Here is a 23,800-nt window from a genome sequence, read left to right as displayed (position 1 = left end):
AATGTTTGTTTATCACTTTTGATATTATACTATTGGATGTTCAAGGTATTATTTACATGGCATTTTAGATGTATGCTAGGTAAAATATCTTATACTAAACTGTTTTGAGATAAAGTCTGCCAGCTCTAGAAGTGATAAGTTCAGTTGTAACATGGGTCAGCAAGCTCTTCTGTGCCTGTACATCTGAGACGTTCCAGAGATTCACTTCTGCCACTCAAGTTTTCTCCTTCCTGTCTCCGGAAGACTTTAGGAAGATCTAGCTTACTAGGCAGCAGTTATCCAACAGTTATATTCTAGTAATTTCTACAGAAGCATCATCCTCAATCTCTTTTGTAGACACAGTTTAAAATGGTGTACCCAAAAGAGATGATCTAAACTCACAAGGACAGGGCACCCAATGATGATATGAATGATATAGTTAATAGAAAGTACCCTGCATGGGTGATTAGGCAAGTCACATCCGTACCAAGAGCAAGTTACTTAATCTTTCCAGGCAAGAATTGTCTCATCTTCAAAATGAGAGGATGGGACTTTAGGTATTACGATGATAGAATAAAAACATTTTCCCCCCAAAACTAGGAAAAAGAAGCATAATTGTGATTAAAGTAGATCATCTTAGCCTCGAAATACAACCTGTGAAGCTGAAAAGCAAATAGAAGAATGATAAATAACTGGGATAATGAAAACATTTTGGAAATGAATGGTGATGATGGGTGTACAACAATGTGAATATAATTGTTGCCACCAAACTGTGCGTTCAAAATGGCAAATTTTTAATATATATTTATCACAATCAAAATAATTTTTAAAGGAATGAGAAGTGGTTTAGTAGAGAGAAGGGAGGTCAAGCAAAAATGCTTGCAAGTTGAGAATACCAAAGAACAGCTAGTCAATTTGCCACCTAGAAAAGTCTCAGAAATTGAAAGCCAGATAGTAATAAAAGTAAGAGTATCGAAAGCAGGGGTTGCTTGGAAATGTATACAATTGCAACCAGACCCCTCGGCCACTCCCACCCCCACATTTCATTGTTCCTGCTTGGGTGACCACAGCACTTACATCCCCGAAAGCAGTGCTCCGAAAACCAAATCAGAGAATCTCAGGACTTGGAAGCTGCAGGGACAGGAGAGAGTGAGGGACCCTGCTAAAAACATGGTGGAAGTCTAGTACTCTTCTCCTGAAGACCCCCAAACTGCAGATAGTTGGGCTCATTCCTGTGACCTTTCTCATATGAAGAGTCACGGCTGATTTGAAAACAGGGAGGCCAAGAGCCAAGCAGTGGCCGAAAGAGTTGGAAGCCGTTTCCTCTGGAGAGGAGGAGGGGGAGGAATGGGACAAGTGCCCCTGGTTTTGGACAGGCCTTTTATTATCGTTAAGTTCCCAAACTACATGCATGTAAAGCTTGGGGGTTTTTTAAGGATTAAAGTAGATTTAAAAGACGTAAGGGATGATTTCTAAGAGCCCATTTGCCTTTTGTTTGTTTTAGTCTTATTCAGCCTCATTTTCCTTTATAGAAAATATTGTTTCTAGACTCAACTTTTTTCCCTAAGGGAAGAAAATCACTAAAATAGCTTTTCCCTAGGAGTGCTAATTGATGTCATCATGTTTTATGTGTTGTGTGTGTTTGTAATTAGATACATATCCCCCCCCCCCCAATAAACTATGCCTGTACACCAGACTGTATCTACTTCAATATCACTAAATTGGTCCTAATTCGGAATGTCTAATAGTACAACCTGGACTGGGCCTAGCTCCATTTTCATTTTTTCTATGAAGAAACCATTGACTAAGTAATGGAAGGGGGTACATTTAAACACATATTTGAATGATAAATGTCTTCCCTGACATCCAGCTACTTTGTATTTACCTAGCAAATATTTGCTAATTATAGTGTTGTATCCATACCTTCAACCACTGAAAGGATTTTGTTTTGTAGCGTCTTATTTCCATATAGAGTTATCTCATTGGCCTACTCACTAATGGGCTGATATTTTAATTCATTTTTATGTATCTAAACAATGAGTTGAGCTACCAGACACTGTTATAATAGGTATTTTCAGCAGACTACTGCAGTTCATTTATGCAGTTCTTTATGTTGGCTCCTATGAAAAGACCATTTTCATCTTTTGTTTTTTATTTTCCAAACATACAAGGGTCACTAAACCTCTTTAGAAATTGCTTTTGAATAGTCATTCTTTGTGTGGAAAAACTACAGTATATTCCTTAAGTGAAATTCAATCAACTACTTTTATGGTAACTGGGCTTAAAAGACATCAGTGAAAATACCCACACAAGCTCTTAAGATTAAGGCATTTGTTTCAGCTGACTTTAGTATGTACTTATCCATTGTGCATCAAATAATGAGCGAAATAGCCAGATTTCTAATAAGTAAGTACAATATAGACAAAAGAGAACACTGATTTAAGGTCCTAGTGTCAAATGCGGTAAAACACTCTGTTTATAGCAGGTCAGGCTTGGGTTTACAATTAGCACTAATTACTGAGAAAAAAATCAAAACCTCAGCTTTAAGGAAGGACACTTTTCACTGCAAGATCAAAGCCAGTCTCTGCAGAATAGGGAAGCCTGTACCACTTAATTGCACTGAAGTGCTAATTGGATTGTAAGGAACTTTCATGAGTTCCTCCAATTAGCCAGCCATCCCTGATGAAATCAGAAAAGAAGAGATTATGAGTTCTTAGAGCTTTTGTCTATGTGGTTGCCATTTGTATACCTGAGTGAATGTAGCTTTGCCTTCTTTCTATGCAAACTGAGGTCTTTGGGGTCTCAGTTATTAGCTTCTATAAATAGCCTTAGCGGTAAAGCTATCTATTCTATATAAAGTCTTAACTGTGTGCTAATGATAATGGGACATTTCATGGGAACTATCATTTTTATTCAGATTCTTCATTTAAAATATTAGGTGGTGTAGCTTCCTGGCTCAGGATTGTCACTCGTGCAGTTAGGATCCATTTAGGATATTTGTATTACATTTGGTATTTGTTTTACATTTAAATATTTTTCACTTTGGGTAATTTTTTAAAGGAATAGATAATCAGTAATTTTATAGTGTTTATTCTCTAAGTAATTATTGTTAACCCTGAGAATTATTCATGGCTCTAAGTGTGCTTTGCCCAAACACTGCATCCCCCATGACTTGTATTGTTGTTGTTTGGTCATCTAAGGCAGCAACAAATGTGCCAGCTCACCACATGCAAGCCCATATGACAAAGTGATCTCTTTGGGCAAAATCATCTTTTTGGATCAAGAAAACGGGAACCTTTGCTTGATGCCAAGGCTGTCCATATGAAAAGTGAAGTGAAAAATCGGCAGCTGTGCAGTGAATCCCCCGTCTATGTTAGAGTGGGACCATAATTAATTTTAGAAAGCTCTTACTGACATAAAAACTATTCCACTTTATTCACATTTCTCCAACTTTTTTTGTTTGGGCATTTGCTTAGGTGATAAATGTGCTAGGTCTCCTTTGTACCAGCAGAGGAAGACAAACTTAAGCATGTGTCCAGAATTTTTAGGTGTCCTGAATTATCTGATGATTAATCTCATTCACTCCAAAAGAATCTACTTCCCACACTTCAATTTCTGTTAAATAAACCCTAGAGTGAGTTTCTCAATAATAAAATTGTTGATTAGCTTATCCAAAATTTGAGTATGCTAAAGGTGACAGAAAACAGTGTCGTAGAGAATAAACGCAGTTGATTTCCATGCTCCCAGAGATAAATGTGTTTCATGCCTAGTTTTGTATTTTAAAATGAATGGAGATGTTATGGCAATAATAGAACCCACCACGTTTTCAGTCTGTACTGTTAGGCATTTCACGTACTTGATCTCTCTCCCAGTGACCTTCTAGGTGAAGGTAGTGCTGTCCTCGTCTCACAGGTAAGAAAATGGAAGCTTAGCGAGGTCCAGTCACACAGCTGTTAAGTGACACAGCTACTGACGAGAGAAGCCAGGATTAAAATCCAGTTTTTTTCTGACTTCAAAGTCTTAGCTGTCAGCTCATTAAAATTAGTGATCTAATTATATTTCCTCACATGTTTAGTCTTAGCACCTTATACATATGTTATATAGGACTGTAATTTATATCTATATGGTTTTTTGTTGGTTTGTTTGATTCTTCATTGGTCATTTTGAAAGCAAGGGACTGTGTCCGCCTTATTCACTGGTGCTTAATAAGAGTGCGTGGCCCGCAGCAAGCCTGCACTTAACAGATGGGTGAGTGTGCCAGCACCGTAGGCTTCCGACTCCTGAGCCCATGTTTTAAGTATTCTTGTAAGGTTCTGAAATTTATAAAGTTGTGTTTTGTTTAGTAAAAGATCAGGATTCTGTAAATAAAAATAGCAAAACACTCTATTCTTTGATAGTTGTGATTACCTCTTCCAAGCATTTTAAGTGTTTTCTTCATCATGGACATATAATTGTAACAAAAACCTTCCCTAAAGGAGGGATGGGTTTTGTAACATGACATTATTCACATAAGCTGTTTATTATTCACATAAGTGTTAGATTAATGGGTGGTATGCACTCTTTAAAATAACTGCCTCCTCTAAAAAAATTTGTACTTTGCCAAATTCTGACATACCTACAAGGACTCCCATATAGATCTTGAAATTGCTGAAGTTGGTAAAAGAACTTTATCAGTGGTGTGACTTTATTGATATCCACTTCTGTTGTAATTATGAAGAAAATAATTAGCTTATTGTTCGGCAAGTTTCCCTAAATAAAATGGAAAGTTGTTCATTAAAAATAAAAAAAAGAACAGCAAAAAATATATCTTACACTTGCTCTGTTATTTAGCTTCAAAGAAACTGGCTTGTTCAAAGAACTGGACATATTCTAAACTGCATTAAAGAATGTAAGAAAGAAAACAAAAATCCCATTTGTCATGTGAGGCAATAGAAACAACTTTTCTGTAATGCTCTGCTAAATTTTTCATGTAAGTAATATTTCTTTTCCTATTAATATATATGTCTCATCTGTACCATGGTAATAGAGCACCTGCCGGTATTAAAGGGCATGTTTCATATGTTGTATAAGACACACAGCAGGGTAGACGGTGAAAGCACAGGCTGTTAAACAGTGTTGTTAATGGTATTCTATTCAACATAAAGCTTCGTGTTATAAATCCTAACAGATGTATATATACATATATATATATATCATTTTTATACATATTTTAATTTTTTGGTAAAGTAAAATATATTTAACAGAATTTACCTTTTTAACTATTTGTAAGTGTACAATTCAGCAGCATTAAGTACATTCACAGTGTTATGCAAGTATTCTCATTACTGGTTTACAGAACTTTCTAAACAGAGACTGTTTTACTTTAAATTATTCTTAATTTTTAAAAAATTAGACAACAAAAATATATTGAATATATCTTAGTGAACATTTACTGTGTTCCCCTTTTTTATTACAAATGCATTTCACTCTCTTATGAGTCACATTTACCATAAGGAACTAATAAATAAAAGCATTATAAAAATATTCATCTTTTCTTCTTGAGACTCCAAAAACCCATCTTCTATCCTTTATTGCCTCCCAACTATTCCCACATACACACACTCCAACCACTTGCAATAAAAATGTATGGCTGAGAAATCTGAGTACCTGAGACAGGGTTTCTCACATCCAAATGAAAGCATTCTCAAATCAGGTATTTCTTAAGAAATAAATGTTTATCAGGAAAAACATTTTACATTAGTTCCACTTTACCACATTGTTTTAGGTTTTGACTGATCGTGTTTTAACCATGAGTTTGAATCATCTATGACTGTTTCCCCTGTCCTTGTCCCCACTCTTGGTACCCACTCCCTACTGCTATTGCCTTCCTTAATCAAAAGTCAGGGGAACTGAAGTTTCCGTGTCCATGCCTATCCTGCCTCAAGTATCCCTGGGCCCCCACTTCTTCGCAACCATGCTGGTTCTTACTATTGCTCTGTGCTCAGCTCAGACTTTACCTTCTCAAGAAAACCTTCCCTGGGACCCATCCCCCCTACCTCTCCTCTGTAACCCCATAACTTCCTGTGCCTGCCCTCTGGTAATCTGCATCACCTCTCCTGAGGATAAACATGCTCCTTTCTTCTAGATTGGGAACTCCCTAAGGTTTGGTGCTGTGACTTATAAATATCTCTATCCGTATTTCCTAGCGCAGTACCTGACACACAGTCAGTAGATAGTCGCTAAATAAGCACTATAGTATTTTTCCAATTGTAGTTAACCTGTCACACCCAAGTACGATGGATTGCTGTATTTGTATTTCCAGTCTGCTGGGAACCTGTGGGGATTATTCCTGAGAGCAGATGACTGAGCAACTGTGCAGTCAGGAGACTTGGTGAGAGAAACGGGAGTCCAGGAACTGTGTGCAAATGAGGGGGCTCTGGCTCACATGAAAAGCAAGGTATCCAGAGGAGCAAAAATAAAGAGGAATTGAGAGCCAACAAAAAACAGTTCTCCAAATTTGCCTTCTCCCCATATCATTCCTTTTCTTGATTAATCTAAATATCAGTTTCCACAACACAGTAAGGCTCTGGGACTTGTGTGCCATGTGAAAAGGAAGGTACACAGATTAATTTTAGTCACTGAAAACAGATCTACTAAAACATTCCCGGAAGTAAGTATAGATTTTCTTACGAAGTGCTGAATAAGCCTCCCAAAGCTTGTCTTGCCTTTGTGAGGCCATGTTAATTTTCCAAAGGCAAAAAAAAAGTGTATTAAAAAGACCCAGGGAACTCTGAGACCATTTCTAGCCACAAATTTAGCAAATCACTTTAAGCTTTATTCTATGTCCAACAAGACCCTGTTGGAATGGACCTGAAACTGATGTTTTCAGAAACAAGTGGCAGACATAGTCCTCATGTTAGAACCATTACAACAAAACTTTGCACACTGGGGATGTGAGCTTTGTTTATATAATAAAGCTACTCCTATTAAAGTATAACATAAGATGGGGTGATTAACACGTTTTTAATAGTGTGCATTGAAATGTACAAAGCAAACTAATGAATTTCATGAGTAAGTGAAAGGGCGGGGGTGTGAGGTTGATTAGAACCATGTGAAAGGCAGGTGAGGCAGATTGTAAAATACATGCAGAAATAAAACCTATCTGGACAATGAAGAGTTGCCTGCATGTGCATGAGTGAGTGAGTGCATGTGTGGTTATATAGCAGGCCTATATATTAAATAATGCTTGTGACTCAAAATGTTTTAATTCTCAGTGTAACTGAATACAAGTAAGTTGAAAATACACAGGTTCTTCAAAATGATTCCTGAACACTCTTCTTTATAAAAGAAGTTTTGTGCTCTATTAGACCCATGGTTCTGTGATATGTAGTTTCACCTTTTCAGCATCTGAAACTAGAGTTAGTGATCAGCCCTGAATTCAGAGGGCCTCCCCAGCTATGAAGAGAACAATTCCAGGGCCCAAACACTCGTCAGAAATATCACAGGGTATTTATTGTGCATGCAAGAGAAGGCCCTTTGATGTCAGCGCCAAGGCTGTTACCATGGAGACCACGTGATTCAAGTCACTTCTTGATGCTAAAGCACCCGATTTTCATATCTCCACTAATTTCCATAGAACTTTGTCCATACTTGACATTTTAAACTCTAATATGGCAGAATTTATTTTAAGAAAATGTGAGATCTCCCCATCATTCATAAAGCTAAAGATGCAAAATCTTGAGAGATGTGCAATAATCCCACTGAAATTTGCACTTAATGAAATTTTTCCTTCGTTCCTTTATTTTCTTATTTTTAGAATTATGTCAGGATTGTTTTCCTTGTAATTTTGAATGTTATTCTTTTAATTTAGATACCTCTGAGAAAGCACAGGCCTGCCTAACGTAAGGAAAAGTTATCTCTTTGGGTCAGGGACATGCCAGGGGCACCCACAGAAGTGTTTATTTTAAAGCTCTTGCACCTTTTCTCAAAGAAGGGAGGCCAGACCTTCAGTGATCCCACAGCCTCCATTAGATTTACACTATGCTTAGGCTGCTGAGGAACTAGTCACAGCTTAGACATAAGCAGTGGTCACTGACAGGGTGGCTATTGAAGGATGGGGGCGTGGGGAGGATACTTGATTACTTTTCACTTGTGGTTGAGAAAGGAGTGCTTAAGGATATATTTTTCAATGTGTACAAAATACGAACATGCCACAGGTCACATTTTAAAGTAAAATGTGATTTTTAATACACTCTTTCTAATTCGCCGTATTGTTTCTGCTGAACTCTAGTTGTGTAACATCAATTTGAAATAAAATTAAAGAGGAAGTGGATGATTTTTTAAAAAAATACGGCTTTAAGCTCTGGTCAGTGTGGCTCAGTTGGCTGGAGCATTATCCTGTACATCTAAGTCAGGACACGTACTGGGTTGTGGGTTCCATCTCAGGTTGGGAAGCGTCTGGGAGGCAACCAATCAATTTTTCTCTCTTACATCTATGTCTCTCTCTCTTTCTCACTCTCTCTCCCCCTCTCTTTCTTCTTCTCTCTAAAATCAATAAATATATCTTCGGGTGAGGATTTAAAAATAAGTAAATAAAAATGAGGCTGTAAGGCAAAGAAGTGCATAAGAAATATCTCTACATTACACAGGTGAGCTATTTGTGCTTTCGTGCTTTTAAGGACAGGTTAGTTTGTGGCTAGCATAACTGTAGAGAGATAAATGATTTAGGCTTTTCTCTCTTCACAAAGGAAACAGGAAAAGCTGTAGGAGGTTTTAATTACCAAATTTTTAGCTGGCCAAAGAGCAGGTCACTCTGAAGTCTGTACAATATGTCTTCAGTTCTGAAAGTAAAGATTTTGTATTAGGCAAGAGGAATCTTAAAGCTGAATAACAGGAACCACTGATGGCTGATAAAGGGAAAGGAGATATTTAAACTTATTGTACAAAAAAATAAAAGAACAATTTTATGTGCTGAGAACAACTGACAAAAAACAGAATCGGAGCTCTCTTTTCTCCTTCTATTTTTACTCATGATTCACTTTTCCCCCCAAGCCTCTCCATGTCTGTGTACCACAGTTGACTCATAATCATAAGGCAGATAATTATGCTCTCCACCTGGATCACATGGCCGTTGTCCTGTTTCAGCCTGGATCTTTTCTCTGTCGCATCAGCAGTTAGGAATTTATTACCTGGATGCAAGCCCTCACGCGCTGCGCTGGGTGCCTGGGTCCTGAACTGCTGTCCAAGAGCACATTCTGCATGTTGGTGTCTCTCATTCCATTGAGTCATGTAGGTCACCTTAAAACTGCTCAGTGAGAATGGGTTTATTTTGAAATATTTTTCATTCTCAGTCCAACTGAATCGGTAGGAAGTTTCTACTACAGTTACTTTCATTATGTGTACATAACTGTGTACTGGTGTTCAAAGCAGCTGAGGTTGTGCCTGAGTTAGATGGAGGAATGCAGTGGTCCCCTGTTTGAGGAGTCAGCTATTATCAATGAGTAAAAATCTCTTTGAAGCTCTGAAAGATGACATGAAACTTCTTCTTCACTAATACCAGTTTTAAGTATGGTACTTTTTGAGTAGTGTAGTTCTAAGTATACAGGGTGGGTAGGTTTATAGTTGTTCGTATGGAAAATAATGCAATAATTAATAAATATAATATAAGAATAAATGCTGCGTTCCACATACTCAAACTATGAACCTACTTTCCCCCACCCCTGTATATTCTAAAAGGAATTGAAGATTCTTTTCTTCCTGAGTGGTTTTTCTTTTATAATTTGGCCTGAAGCCATTTTTCTAACTAATGAAAAAATCTTGTTTCCTTTCTCTTTTTTCCAGCATTAGAACTGTTTATTAGCATGTTACTTCCTGATCACACTAATTGGCTGAATACCGTGGAGCAGTCGGTGGAAGCAGATGTTGTTTACACCCACCCCTCCCAGTCTCTGTCCCCATTATCCTCACCTGGGCTGCTTACGGAGCCAGCGCCCTTGGTCCTCCTAGCTGTGTGCTTCTGCTGCAGAGGTTCTTAATCACACTAGAAGGTTGAGAAAGCCCAAAGGAAAGAAAGAAATAATCAAAAAGTGACTATATTTAAACAAAGCAGTGAAACTATGTAAATTTAAGGAAGCAGCCTCACAGTCCTGAAGGTGATAAATTATGTCCTAATTTTAAATGTGAAATAGATGCAAAATCACTTGCCACCTTCCCAACACTATCAGTGCCTAGGTATAGATAAAATCCCCAAATTTACATTTATTTTGGAGCCATTTCTTAGTGCTTTTCTTGACTTTCCCCTAAACTGTCCGATAAGCAGTCCATCTTCTGCCTGCTCCCCCAAAACTGCTTTTGTGATATGTGAGTAAAACTTCTCAGGGTTTCATCAAATCACCTAGTCTTGGGGAGTTAGTAGCACACTACCCCAGAATAGTTAGTGTTTTGGTGCTGATTTGAGGTACATTCTGAGGACTAGCTGCAGAACAAGCTAATTGTCAATGTGAAAGTTGAACTAATACTATCTTTAAGAGCCTCCTGTGTGTTAGCCTCTTAACACAAATGATTTTTAATCCCCAAGGCACCTCTATGAGGTACTCAAATTCTTATTTTCAAGCTGAGGAACCCAGATCTCAGGGACCCAAAGTCACTTGCCCAAAGTTAAATTTGGAAGGGAAGGATAAGAGTCGGGACTTTCAGTTTACCTGAGCTCGGACCGCAACATCTTTTGCCTCGGAAAGAAAGCTAGAGAAACCAGCACCAAGCTGTGTGTAAGTGAAGTGGCCACTGACTCCTTCCACAGCACTGGTTCTGAAACCTTATTGTGCAGAGTAAGTACATGGGAAGCAAAGTAGAACTGCAGGCTCCTTACCATACCCGCGGAGATTCCAGGAATCTGAACTGTTAACGAGTATACTGGGTAATTCTGAAGTATATATCCACTTTGCAAATCACATTTCTAAAGGTATTAATAAAATTATCTGTACCTATCTATCTATCCATCCATCCATCCATCATGTGTATGTATATCTGGAAGAGTTGACATAATACTCTTTACTTGAAGGAAAAAGAAATTGACTTCGCTTGCTTCATGATGGTTAAGTTGCAAAGTCAGGCCCTTGACATTCTAAGCGTTCCTCTCTGTCCACTTCCTTTCCACAAGAAAGCTGAAGGGTTGGTTTTGCTTTCTTTAGATTAATTCAAGAGGTCATTGGTTGTAGAGTTAAGTCATTTAAAGTATTGCTAAGATGTTTTCATTTTAATAAAATCAGAATTTTAAGATTGATATCAATCAGCATTTTGAGGAACCTTTTTATTTTTTACACTTTTAGCCATAGACATCGATTTTCATTAGTGGACACAGCTTGTTTCAGAAGCTCTTTGGGAGGTGGGCTGTTCTAAAACCAGATATAAGGGTAGGCTACCTTGAGAATCTGGGTCTCTGAAATAATGGATTTGGAAAAAAATAGGTACAGCAACACTATTTTTATGAGACAAATTTTTAATTTAAAAATTAGTTTTCCATAAGTCAGTGCATTTTTCATAGAGAAAGGCTGTTGATGACACTTACCGAAGTGCTGCCGCCCTTTGCTAATGTACGAAAGGTCTGCTTCAGATCGATGGCGACCTTATCAATAGGATGATCCCATTCATCTCCTTCCGAGAGTCTTGTCACAGGGCACTGCCTCTACTCCGATTGCAAAATCAACATTAAAGAGTTTCAGAATCAGTTCGTGGTAAAGTGAAGCATTGCCATGATCTTCTTAGATATTAGTTTTTAAAAAGTGAAACAACTTTGAATTCTAGTGATTTGTTTCTTAAGAGTAAGACCTATTAAGGTGAGAGGAAGAACGAGTTTGTGATATGTATTGAATTTGTGATTCTTTTGAACCAGCACTTCGTCCTGCTTAATGCATTAATTTTGTTCATATATTCTATTCTTTGTTGGAAACAATGATCAAATATAATAAAAAATGAAATCCCTTAAAGGTCAGTAGTTTTTAGCACTTCTAAGAAATTGTTTATAATTTAAAAGAATAATTTTATTTCCTTGAATTTGAATAAAATTTAGAGAGTCAATTTTCAAAATGTATTACATGTTCATTACTTACAGTATCTCAGGTATATCAGGAAATTAATGAGACTGGATTTCCTGCGTGGCTTTGGAGTAAATCTCCAGCTTTAAAGTCACGTTTTGTATCTGAGCACTAATTATACAATCTGTAGTTCCTTAAGCCTAATTTTACAGATAACACTAAAAACGAGATAGTTAGTTTTGTTAAAATTAACTTTCTTCTACTTCTTTTCTGCTTTCCATACCTATTAATTTTGTCCTAACCATTTTAACTTTCTAATATTAGTTTATCTCAATTTTCCTTCATTTCTTGTCATCTGTGATCAAAGCCATTTTCTCTCCATCTGCTGTCTTTTCATTCATCTCTCCTTTTAAATTCTGTTTCCTCTCTTGTAGACTCATGAATATGCCATGGTATGTCAACTCTCTTTGACTAATTAGGACAGCGAAGAGAATTTATTTTTGAGATCGTCATCCTCCCTGTATACCAGCCCGAACAATTAAAATCCGAAGGCTTTGCCTACTAATGATTCCCCAAGTTAGATGCGGGAAATTGAAATGGGATGTTTTCCTCTCGAGGGCCCCCGCGTTCTATCACAGTGGGCTCCGCACTGCCCCACTGCCGCTGCCTGCTGTCCAGGGCAGGGGCAGCCTGCTGTCTGAACTGAACTTTCCTAATGAGACGGCACTGACCTCTTAATGCTGTTGCTTGCTCCATGATGGTTAAGTTTAAATTATTTCTTGTGTGTTCTAAATACAAGTCAAGAAAAATGTTCTTTCAAATGGTCCTATTTGGGTAATATCTATAATACTTGACAGAATATTTTATTTCCATTTTATTTTGTGCATAACTGTTAACTTTCTCATGGAAATATTATATTACATATGGTGCTCTTCTAAGAAGAATATTTAGAACTCAGCCTTTTTTAAAAAACTATCAGCTTTTTTATTCAAAACTATCAGAAAATATTTGCAAGTGTCTTTATTCATGTTTTAGAGACACATCGGCCAACAACAAGTTACAATGAAATATTTTTCAGCACAATGGGACTGTATCAGGTACCTATTATATACGCAAACTTTTCTAGGTCTTATGAGAAATACAAAACAATGAAAAGTTTGGTAATTAGTGACACCATAGGACATATGGTTAAGTATCAAACAAATTGGTAGACTCAATCAATGTTCTATGATTTTAGAGGAAAGAGACATCAGTATGAATTGGTGACTTTGTGTGAAAGCTTGATTGAAGAGCTAGTGAACATTCTGTAAAGGATCATTTCAGAGTTTCCCACACGTGAGTAATAGTTGAGTTCACAGAAGTACCTCTAACTTCAGAAAAGAGGAGCGTTAGTGAGACTAGAGGAGGAGGCCTCAGTCTGGAGGGTTAATGCGAATGAGGAGACAGAGTAGGAGGGACTGTGTTGTCACAGGGCAGGTGCTGGGGGGGAGGTAACCAGTGTGTGGGACAACAGTTAAGCAGAGTAAGGAGAATCACAGAAAGCACACAGTTTGCGTCTCCTGACTTTCCAGTCAGTCTTCGTTTCGGAGGAGACAGACAGCATGATGTGGCACTGGGGTTGTGTTTCTTAGAAAGTCATCATCACAAATCACAAGATATACATATGGGTTTCCTTGTTATATGCATTGAATATTTTTATATTATGCATCAGGAAAGTAAAATTAACTTGTTGACTTTCTAAGAAAAGCTAGACTTATTTAGGCTGAATTATATTACGCAGTGTGGTTTAGTCAGAATATGTGGATATATTAATACTATTTATGTCATTTAAATAATTCAAACAACCTTGCCTTAACCTCTGATTACTTATTCCAGGTCTGTGTTTTGGAAATGTGCCGATATTTTAAAGACAACCACTGGAAACATCATTTGATTAAGCTATTTGATGGTATATTAAAATGACACGAACACTGTGAACCCAAATTTCACACACTTCAGAAGACTGTAATTCAAAGATGTCCTCAGAAGCCTAATAGTACTTCAGTCAAATTTAACCCTTAAATAAGAAACGATTAAATTAAAAGTACTTGTCATATCTAACCAACTCTGTGGCTGGAATCTACAAATGTCTAGTGAGATTTATACCTTGAGATGATACTAAAACAGTTTCATTAATGTTGGAAACAGATGTGGAAAATTTCCAGGACCTAAAGTATCCACTTCAATTTTAAGACTATTAGCAAAAAAAAGTCAATTTTTATCCTATAAAAAGATGAAGTCATAGAAAGGTCATTATAAAGAATGCAAAGAGTAAATGTAAATATTTTGAAAAACAAGGGTTAATTATTTTATGATTCTTCTCTTAAATTGGCAGATATGTTCATACATATACCAGTGATTACAAGTATAAAAACAATTTTTTATTTTTTTATTTTTTTATTAAGTACAGTTGTCTCCATTTTCCTACCACTACTTTCCCCTTCCCTACCCACCCCTATCTTCCACCCTCAATCCTTCCCCACTTTGGCTTTGTCTGTGGGTCCTTTATACATGTTCCTTGATGGCCCTTTCCCTTCTTTCCCCCGTTATCCTCCTCCTCCCTCCCCTCTCTGGTCACTGTCAGTTTATTCTTTATTTCAGTGTCTCTGATTATATTTTACTCACTTGTTTGTTTTGTTGGTTAGATTCCACTTACAGGTGAGATCATATAGTATTTGTCTTTCATCACCTGGCTTACTTCACTCAGCATAATGCTCTCCAGTTCCATCCATGCTGATGCAAAGGATAGGAGTTCCTTCTTTCTTTCTGCAGAGTGCTATTCTATTGTATAAATGCACTACAGTTTTTTGATCCATTCATTCACTGATGGGTACCTAGGTTGCTTCCAGCACTTGGCTATTGTAAATTGTGCTGCTATGAACATTGGGGTGAATACGTTCTTTTGCATTGTTGTTTCAGGGTTCTTAGGGTATGATCCCAACAGTGGAATTGCTGGGTCAAAAGGCAGTTCTATTTTTAGTTTTTTGAGGAAATTCTGTACTGTTTTCCACAGTGGCTGCCCCAGTCTGCATTCCCACCAACAGTGTCCTAGGGTTCCCTTTTCTCCACAACCTCGCCAGCACTTGTTGATTTGGTGATGATGGCCATTCTGACTGGTGTGAGGTGGTATCTCATTGTGGTTTTAATTTGCATCTCTGATAGCTAGTAATGCTGAGCATCCTTTCATACATCTCTAGGGTCTCTGTATGTCCTCCTTGGAGAAGAGTCTGTTAAGGTCCTTTGCCCATTTTTTAATTGGATTGTTTGTCTGCCTGGAGTGGAGTCGTGTGAGTTCTTTATATATTTTGGACGTCAAACCCTTGTCCAAAGTATCATTGGAAAATATATTTTCCCATATGGTTGGTTCCCTTTTCATTTTGCTGATGTTTTATTTAGCTGTGCAGAAACTTTTTATTTTGATAAAGTCCCATTTATTTATTCTTTCCTTTATGTCCCTTGCTCAAGAGGACATATGGGCAAGAGGAAAATATTGCTGTGTGGAATATCTGAGATTTTCCTGTCTATGTTTTTTCTAGGACTTTTATGGTATCACAGTTTATATTTAAGTCTTTTATCCATGTCGAGTTTATTTTTATGTATGGTGTAAGTTGGTGATTGAGTTTCATTTTTTTGCACATAGCTGTCCTGCTCTTCCAACACCATCTGTTGAAGAGGCTATTTTTACTCCATTTTATGCTTCTGCCCCCTTTGTCAAATATTAATTGAGCGTAGAGACAGGTTTACTTCAGAGTTCTCTATTCTGTTCCATTGATAATATAGGTGTATTCCAGTCCTTAAAGTTCTGCAAGTGTTAATAGTCAAGTTTTGAGAAATTTGTTGAGCTAAAATAAGGCAAGAATTATTTATTCAAACCAGTATTTACTCTCATGAGAATTTGTTTTTGTATATATTTGAATCACTGTAAGAAAAATGCTAAAAAGCCAATTAGATTCAAAATAATTACTTTGGTCAAGTAAAGGTTATTTGTATTCATCTTACAGGTGCAATGCAGAGAACTTTTGTTGCTAACTTTGATCCAGGAAAAATGACTGTCTTGGACTTTTTCTCTATCTTCCCTAACCTCACACTGCCTAGGCAGCTTTCATCATTAAAATATATTTGATACAATTAACTGCCATTTTTAGCACAACTATACACTAAATACTTTAGTATATTATTTAATTTAACTCTTACAACTATTCTTCATTTTTGCGGAGAGAAATTGAAACCTGAAGAGTTGGAATAAGTTGCTTGGGGTCACACAGGCTAGTCAGGGGCAGAGCCCAGATTTTGAGTCCCTTTGCTTTTAACTCTGTCATACACTGACTGCCCTTGGCCTCCTCGCCGTCCACTCCAGGCACCATGCTTCAGGCCGGGGTGCAAAGATAAAGAAGACCATTTCCCTGACCTCATGCCACTCAGTCTAGCAGGATAGTCATCGCCTTTTCTTTTGTGGTTTGCCTGGCAGTACCAAGCCTATCCTTGCCCGCTGGAGGGGCTATTTGCCTCAGGTACCAAGCGATTGGAGAAAGCCCCTCCACTCACAGAGACTGCAGGCAGTTTTCTGTCTTAACTCCAAGGTGACTGTTGCCTGAAGCAAGCGCTTGCTGTGATACTCCCAAATATTTTCAAAGGCTCCTGGTGTTCTCCCAAAAGACAAATAGAGAAGAATAAAGGAGGCACACTACCTACATGCGCTGAAAATGTGTTACACAGTAGAACTCTCAGGCACATGGAGCGCTGGGCCCGAGCCAGTAATGAGAGTTAGTTTGTTCCAGCAGCCAGTGACCCGCTGCCCGGCCGGCCCAGCCTGACAACAGCAGCAGCAACTGTGCTCAGCTTGCCACACGATGACAACCTTTCCAGTGTGTGCCTGCCATTGATTAGGACATTAGTGGCCGGCCGGCCTCCAGATGTCCAGCCGTGACTATCACACAAAGAAAACATTAGCTTTCTTGGATGCTGCTATTATAATTTGAAAATTAGTTTTGCCTTCATGGCCGCATCGAATTTGGAATCTCCCTTTGATGTTGTTATTAGTGTGGGCTCATGGTGCTCGTGATAACTGACACACATTAATCACGTCTATCATGTGATTCTTAATTTGCTCTATTATGACAAATGGATTTAGACACAAACTTACAATGACCTATTTTGAGGTTAATAGCAGATTTGGGGTTGTAATTGGTTCCAAAATATTCAATTTAGGGAAATTATTTCTCACCCAGTTCTAAAACATGTTCCAAATGAGCAAATTGTATTTTTTACTATTGCTTCATAATTGTGCCAGATGAGACCATATAAGACGTCTAAGCACAGTACTACACCCCAAAGTTTTTACTGGAAGAGAATATCTGTGCCGTCTGCTCTTTGCCATTATCTCACTTATCCACCCCATTTTTATCTGGGTCTCAAATTACTTCAGGACATTTTACTTTGTAAACTCTCACCTTATGGGGAATATTATATAGTGATTATTCTATTTTCAGAATGTTAACATTTTAATAACTTCCTGCAATTATCATTTTTAATCTAATGGCAAGAAAAAATATTTTTAAAGGCAACTGTACCTCTCAGACTTCTTTGTTAGGTATTGCATATTTTAAGTGATTGCAGATCCAAGTCCACCTCAGAAATTCTCTTTCTGGATGGTCAGAGGCTTCTCCTTTTCGGTTACAGAGACTCTGTTTCTTGGAGGGTTTGTGCAGACTAGTGTCCCCCTTCTGCCGCGCCTCTCTCCCTACGTGTGGATTCCTGTATATCTTCAGGAAGTGTTACACGTCATCTATTCCAGAAAAGCATCCTCTTCTAACATATCAGAGTAACAGGAAATTACGGGCATATGGGTGCCAGTTGCCAAGAGATGGCAAAAAGTTGTGAGAGATGGGGACAGGAAAGTTATAGATGAAAAACATTCATAAATTGGCTAGTTTAGACGTTGCGTAGCATGTAGCCACCAGTCCAAGTTCTGGAGTCCAGCGGCCTAGCTTGGACTCCCATTTTGGGCTATTTCCTTTTGCACCACAGGCAAATCACTTAACCTGTATCCATTTCCTCATCAGCAGAATGGTAGTATCCACCTCATAAAGTTGCTGTGAGGATTAAATGAATAATTTTGTAAAGCTCTCGGCACGTCATTAAGTGCTTAGTAAATGTTAGCTGCTATTATCTAGTCCCCGTGCTTATACAGAAAGGAAATTCTTTCCACATGGTTTTTAGAGGGTGATCACTCAGCCTGTACTTCAAACTTTTCTGATGAAGAACCATTTGCTTCCATATTCTTCCGAGTATTTTTTCTCCTATATTTGAATGTCTCTAATAATGAAAATTGAAGGCTTCTTCCTCATGGCTTCTATACTTTGGGTCTAGCTCTGCTCATTAGAACATGTACAATGTGTTTTCTATAAAAAGGCTTTTCAAATATTTGAAATGTCTTGTCTATCCTCTCTCCCAGGTCTTTTTTTCCTCCGGCTGATTACCCCTTAACTATCTCAGTTCCTTAACTGTCTCATATACTTCATTGTTTGCAGCTCCTTTCCTTCCTCCATGTCCTAAATTGGTCTTTAATTTACATGGTAACATCATCACTATTAAAATATGGTGCCTATAATAAAACAGAATATCTGACCAATGCAATATGTGGCTTCTCTTGTTGTAGATATAAACAATATCATGGTGTAAGATTTCCTTGTGTGTGCCTGTGTGTGCACATCGGGGTGGAGAAGGTGTGTGCAAACCACTGTGCTCTTTTCTCTTAGATGCTTGCATTCAACTAGAGCCCGTAAGGGCTTTTCCCATTAACTGTGAAAGTTCCCTGAGCCACTTTTGGTGCGTTGTTGATATTTTAGCCCAATGTAAGACTTCATATAGTTCAGTTAAGTGTAGTGATCTCTTGTTGATATAGAAATGAGACAAGACAGGGTGTGTGTTGGGAGAAATATTAATAAAATTAGAAAGGGTTCACTAGTTTTTGAACTGCCCAATGTAGAATACAGAATGGGTGCTCTGTGAGTCTTTATTGACTATAAAATATTCAGATAATTAACACTCATTGAGTGCTTGCTCTGTACCAAGAAGTTTCATAAGTACTTTATAGATAAGTTCACTTCTTAGCTGTATTTCATAGCATAAAATTTATAATGTAAAGAGAGAGCCTATAACTGACTTGAGCTCTCATAGCTACTTAATGATACAAACATGGACAGGAAACCACATCCTGTATGCCTTGAAGGCTAGCCCACAGTGTAGATTTGATTCAAAGCCATTGACACCACATTGAAGAGTGTTCCCTGCAGAGTGGCACAGCCAGTTCGTGGGTTTAAAAATACTGCTCTGGCTGCTCTGTAGAGATTGGGGGATGGCCACAGTGCAAAGTGGCCACTGTAAGACTATTAAAGGAGTTTAGGAGTCCAGGCTATTAAGATATTCCTGAGCAGATAGAAGAGCTGCAGAGTAGCTGGTTGGAGGTCTGTTCTCGAGTTGGAGTCCTCAGGACTTGGCGGTCAGCTGGATATGTGGTCAAGGAAAGGGAGGATTCCAGGCTGACTCCCAGGTTTCTAGCTTCAGCCACAAGATGACAGTGATGATTAACAATACAAATTAGTTAAGAAGAACAAATTGCCTACATGATTGTGTGCTCAGAAAATATCTTAGTGTGTAACTAAATGAATGGATGATAAATGTTAAAGTTAAAATAAGAGACTGTGTGCTTTCAAAAGACTAACTTCTTTATTACATCATATTCCTAAGGAAAAGTATGTAAGACAGTGTCCTTAGGAGAAAACGGTGCCTTTTATTTTTTAACCATAATTCCTCAAGAGATTTTTCTCTCTAGAGGAAAGTGGTGTGGGTTTTTTTTCCCATGAGGAAAGTTGGCAGGCAGCAATTCCCATTTGTTCCTTCACATTTCCAAGCATTTTAGTCTTCACTGATGGATCATAGTGAGATTAAATCACGGGAACATGTGTCTAAACATCTGTTCTATTGAGTATGTTTGAAATGTTTAAGTGAGAAGGACTAGGGATGGAAGGAGGTAGAAGAGAATTGAAAAAGAAAGAGTCAGGAATTTAGCTCTATATTGAACTGTACAAATAATGTCTACTAAATCTCTCATTTTAGAGTTGAGGAAATTAAGGACCAGAGAAGTTGTTCTTTACTCAACCTGGAGCCTTAGGTCCTCAGTCCAGGGTTCTCTCTGGGAGCTCGATTCTAGAACCCTGCTCTGTAAAAACGAACCGTAGGGAGGAAACTACATTCTAAGTTGAAGAAGTAGCTGCCACCTGATTGGTGGAAATGATCATAGCAAAAGTAGGTTTACTTTTGGTCCTGTCGAAAATAACACAGTAATTAATGATGATATAAGAATGAACTCTGTATTTTGCATACCCAAAAGATAAACTTACCTTTGCCCACACCTGTATGTCGGTGAGAACTCTACATTTTAGGGACTAGTAGGTGAGACGAGTAAGAAGAAAGAGGAAAGGAGCCTGGGGTGGATATCCTAGTAAGGATCAGCCGCACAAGGTACGGTCAGCCAAACCTGAGACAGGATAATGAGAGCCAGTAAGCACCCAGGAGCTGGAGGTCAAGGTGTGACAAGGTTGCCAAGTAGATTGGCAGGCATATTCCAGGCACCAGAAGAAATTTGAGCACCTTACAGCCCAGGTAAGGTGAGGCATCGTGGTACCTGTCAAAGATAAGCAGTGGGCATATGAGGTATTTCAACTTGGGAGCAAAAACCAAAATCTTAGCACATAAGAAACTTAGCCCTTGAAACTGGGGCCCATAGCCGTGCCAAGGTGGACTCTACCTTTCAGGCCCTGACCCTTAGCCACTGTTTTCTGATCAGCCCATGAGAAAGATCAGATGGATATGATAAGAAGCTGAAAAGTTCACTGAGAGAAGAAAGTGGGAAAAATAATGCCTTTCATAATAAAGGACCTATAAACAGGTATATAGTGAAAAGTCACACTTCCAGTCCTGTCATTTGCTCTGCCCAATACTCATTCCTGCTGACAGCCAGCCGCTGTTCTGATTTGTACTTTACAGCTATTTTTCTGCACATGCAAGCAAGCCAAACACATAATTTTCTCGTTTCTCATCATTTTTTACAAAGTGGTTCTGTATTATAAACACTGTCCTGCATCTTACTATTTTTATTTGATAAATAATTATAAGGACTCATGATATAGAGCCATATCAAATACAAAATATATCCAGAGAATCTGTCCTTAGCAGAATTTTCAAGAGTCTTGTTTGTGATTTAAGATTAAGTAAGAGTGATAAAATTAATAATGCTAGAACATGGGACATTGTGCTTGGGATTGGCCTTATTTAATTCCACCCTGTGTCTGGGATGGCAGTAGTGAGGGTAGGGACGCAGCCGCCCTAACCCTATCACTGCCCAGTCTGGCATCGCTGAGTGATTGAGTTCTCCCTGCCGTTTCCTTACTGGTAAAAAGGAGAAGGTCAGGCTGGCCACAGTTTGAGATAAATTCTAATTCTAGCACTGATAACACTGTCTGAGGAGATTAAAATCAGATCAGTTTGTTGTCAGAAGCTAGAATATGTATGATTGTTGGATTTATTATTATGGAGGTATACATTATGGCAACTTCCTTCAAAAAAATTGTCTTCAAAGTGATTGTGAAAATTTCAGATATTCAGAAAAGCATGGAGAATAGTATATAAGCATAAGTAGACCTACCTTAGCCTAAAAAGTAAATGATTACAGATACAATTAAAATTTCTAATTAATATCTGTCTTTCCCCTCCATAAGTAACCACTTTCCTGGCTTTGGTATTTATCATTCCCATATATATCTTTATATTTTTGTTCATGTGTATGTTATTTCTGAACAACATAGATCATTTTTACAGGTTTTAAAAATTTATATAAATTGATATTTTACTGTATACATTTTCTGCTTCTCTCTTCCTTTCTTTAATATTGCTCAACATCGGACTTTTGAGACTTATCCATGTTGGTATGTGTCCTAATTCACCCATTTTTGCCATTCTATAAATAATCCAAATTTAATTTTACATTCTCAAGTTGATGGACATTGGGGTTTTTTTCTCTCTTCTCTTACAAACAGTGCTGCCACAAACATCCTTACAAAATCTCTTTGTAGCTAAAAATAAATGTAGGAGTGCTTCACCAGCTTTACTAGATGTTGCCAATTTGCTCTCCAAAGTTGTGCTAATTTATACTCCCACCACCAGGGATAAGGTTTCTCTCATAGCTCAACATCTCTGTCAACACTTGGTGTTGTCAGTTTTTAATGTTTGCCAGTCTGATTGGTGTGAAATGGCTTTAATTTGTATTTACCTGATTTCTGATGAGGTGAATTTTTAGGCATGTTAATTAGACCTTCAAGTACTATCTTGTTTTATATTGCCTATTTGTATCTCTTTTTCTTGTTTAGGAGATTGCTTTTATCCTATTGACCTATAGTCATACTTAGACAATCTGGATGTTCAGTTTTGTCACTTATATGCTTTGCAAATATCTTCTCCAAATCTAAGCCTTTACTTTGTTTATGGTATCTGCATGAACAAGTTTTTCATTTTAATGTACTTGAATTTATCATCTTTTGCTTTGTTTGGTTTCTTCTAATTTGCCTTTTAGAGGCCTTCCCTATTCTAAATTTATAAAGATCCTTTTCTTCTAAATATGTTATTTTGTTTTTTTTTAATACTTAAATCTGTTATTCACCTGAATTCGATTTTTTTAAAAAATGTGGTTTACCATTTATTGAGTATTTCATCCTTTACATAATGTCATTTAACTAATTAAACAAAAATACATTATAGGCCATGTAACATTCTTGTAAAAGTTAATAGCCTAACAAAAGTATTTATTTCAATATGGCTGTCAATGTTTAAAATGTTTTTGAAATTCCTCTTTTTTGAATTACATTAAAAGACTACTATAAATTATTTAACATCTACCATTATAGGTAAATTTTTTTCTTTAAGGGTAAATTTAATTTTCAGAAAGGATTAAAACTCTTTTAGCATAAGCTTGGTGATGAAACTGGAGAGTTAATTTGTACTTAATTTAAAATGTGATGTAACTGCATACTGTTAAGACTGCTTTTCTTGTATGAATATAGTGATTCTTAAGGCAGACATCTAGTAGAAATTCTCAGACTATTTTGAAATAGTAGTAACCTGAATGTGAATAAGGTTATAAAATATTCATTATGTTCATTTGTAGGTTTAATCCTGGTATATTTAAACTGATAAGAACAGATACTACACTTGATCTTAGCCAAAAGGCTGAGATGCGATAATCCTGGTATATTTAAGTTAATTCCAAATGGTTTAGCAAGGTAGCCATATCCATAGATAGATGAATAAATGAAATACTCATTAATGCAAAATTAAAAAAATCAAGTCCTTTGAAATAAAGATGTGTAGGGAGGATCTGACCATTGGAGGGTAGGGTGTGAAGGAAGACCACATGGTAAAGATGACATTGCAACTGAACCTGAGAGGATAAGTAGAATGAAGGTCATGCTATGCAAAACACAGAGCATATGTGGGGGCACCTAAAATGGAATTTATTTATAAAAATTATGTATTTTTACATGTTAATACTTCAGTCACCTTCAAAGTACTCTCCATTTAATACAACACAACTATTGAGACTTTTTTCCCATCATTCAAAACAGCTTTTGAACTTGTCAATTTTTATGCCTTTTAGTGCTTCTGCCATTTTTTGTTTCACTTATCACATGGGAAAAACTCCCTTTGAGGACTTTTTT

General features: G+C 37.4%; 1 protein-coding gene and 1 pseudogene across 1 annotated transcript in view; one reads left to right on the top strand and one right to left on the bottom strand.

Moving 5' to 3' along the window:
• The window catches only part of FBXL17 (F-box and leucine rich repeat protein 17), a 480,048-nt gene that overhangs the window by 370,025 nt on the left and 86,223 nt on the right, over positions 1-23,800 (top strand). The gene's annotated exons all lie outside the window — the stretch shown is intronic.
• On the bottom strand, positions 23,215-23,324 carry LOC118977528 (uncharacterized; annotated as a pseudogene).

The sequence above is a fragment of the Sturnira hondurensis genome, unplaced genomic scaffold (genome assembly GCF_014824575.4).
Source record: "Sturnira hondurensis isolate 20B ecotype Veracruz unplaced genomic scaffold, ASM1482457v3 Scaffold0021354, whole genome shotgun sequence".
Classification (NCBI taxonomy): Eukaryota; Metazoa; Chordata; class Mammalia; order Chiroptera; family Phyllostomidae; genus Sturnira; species Sturnira hondurensis.
The sequence above is the reverse complement of the archived record's forward strand: the minus strand, read 5'-3'. Positions and strand labels throughout refer to the sequence as shown.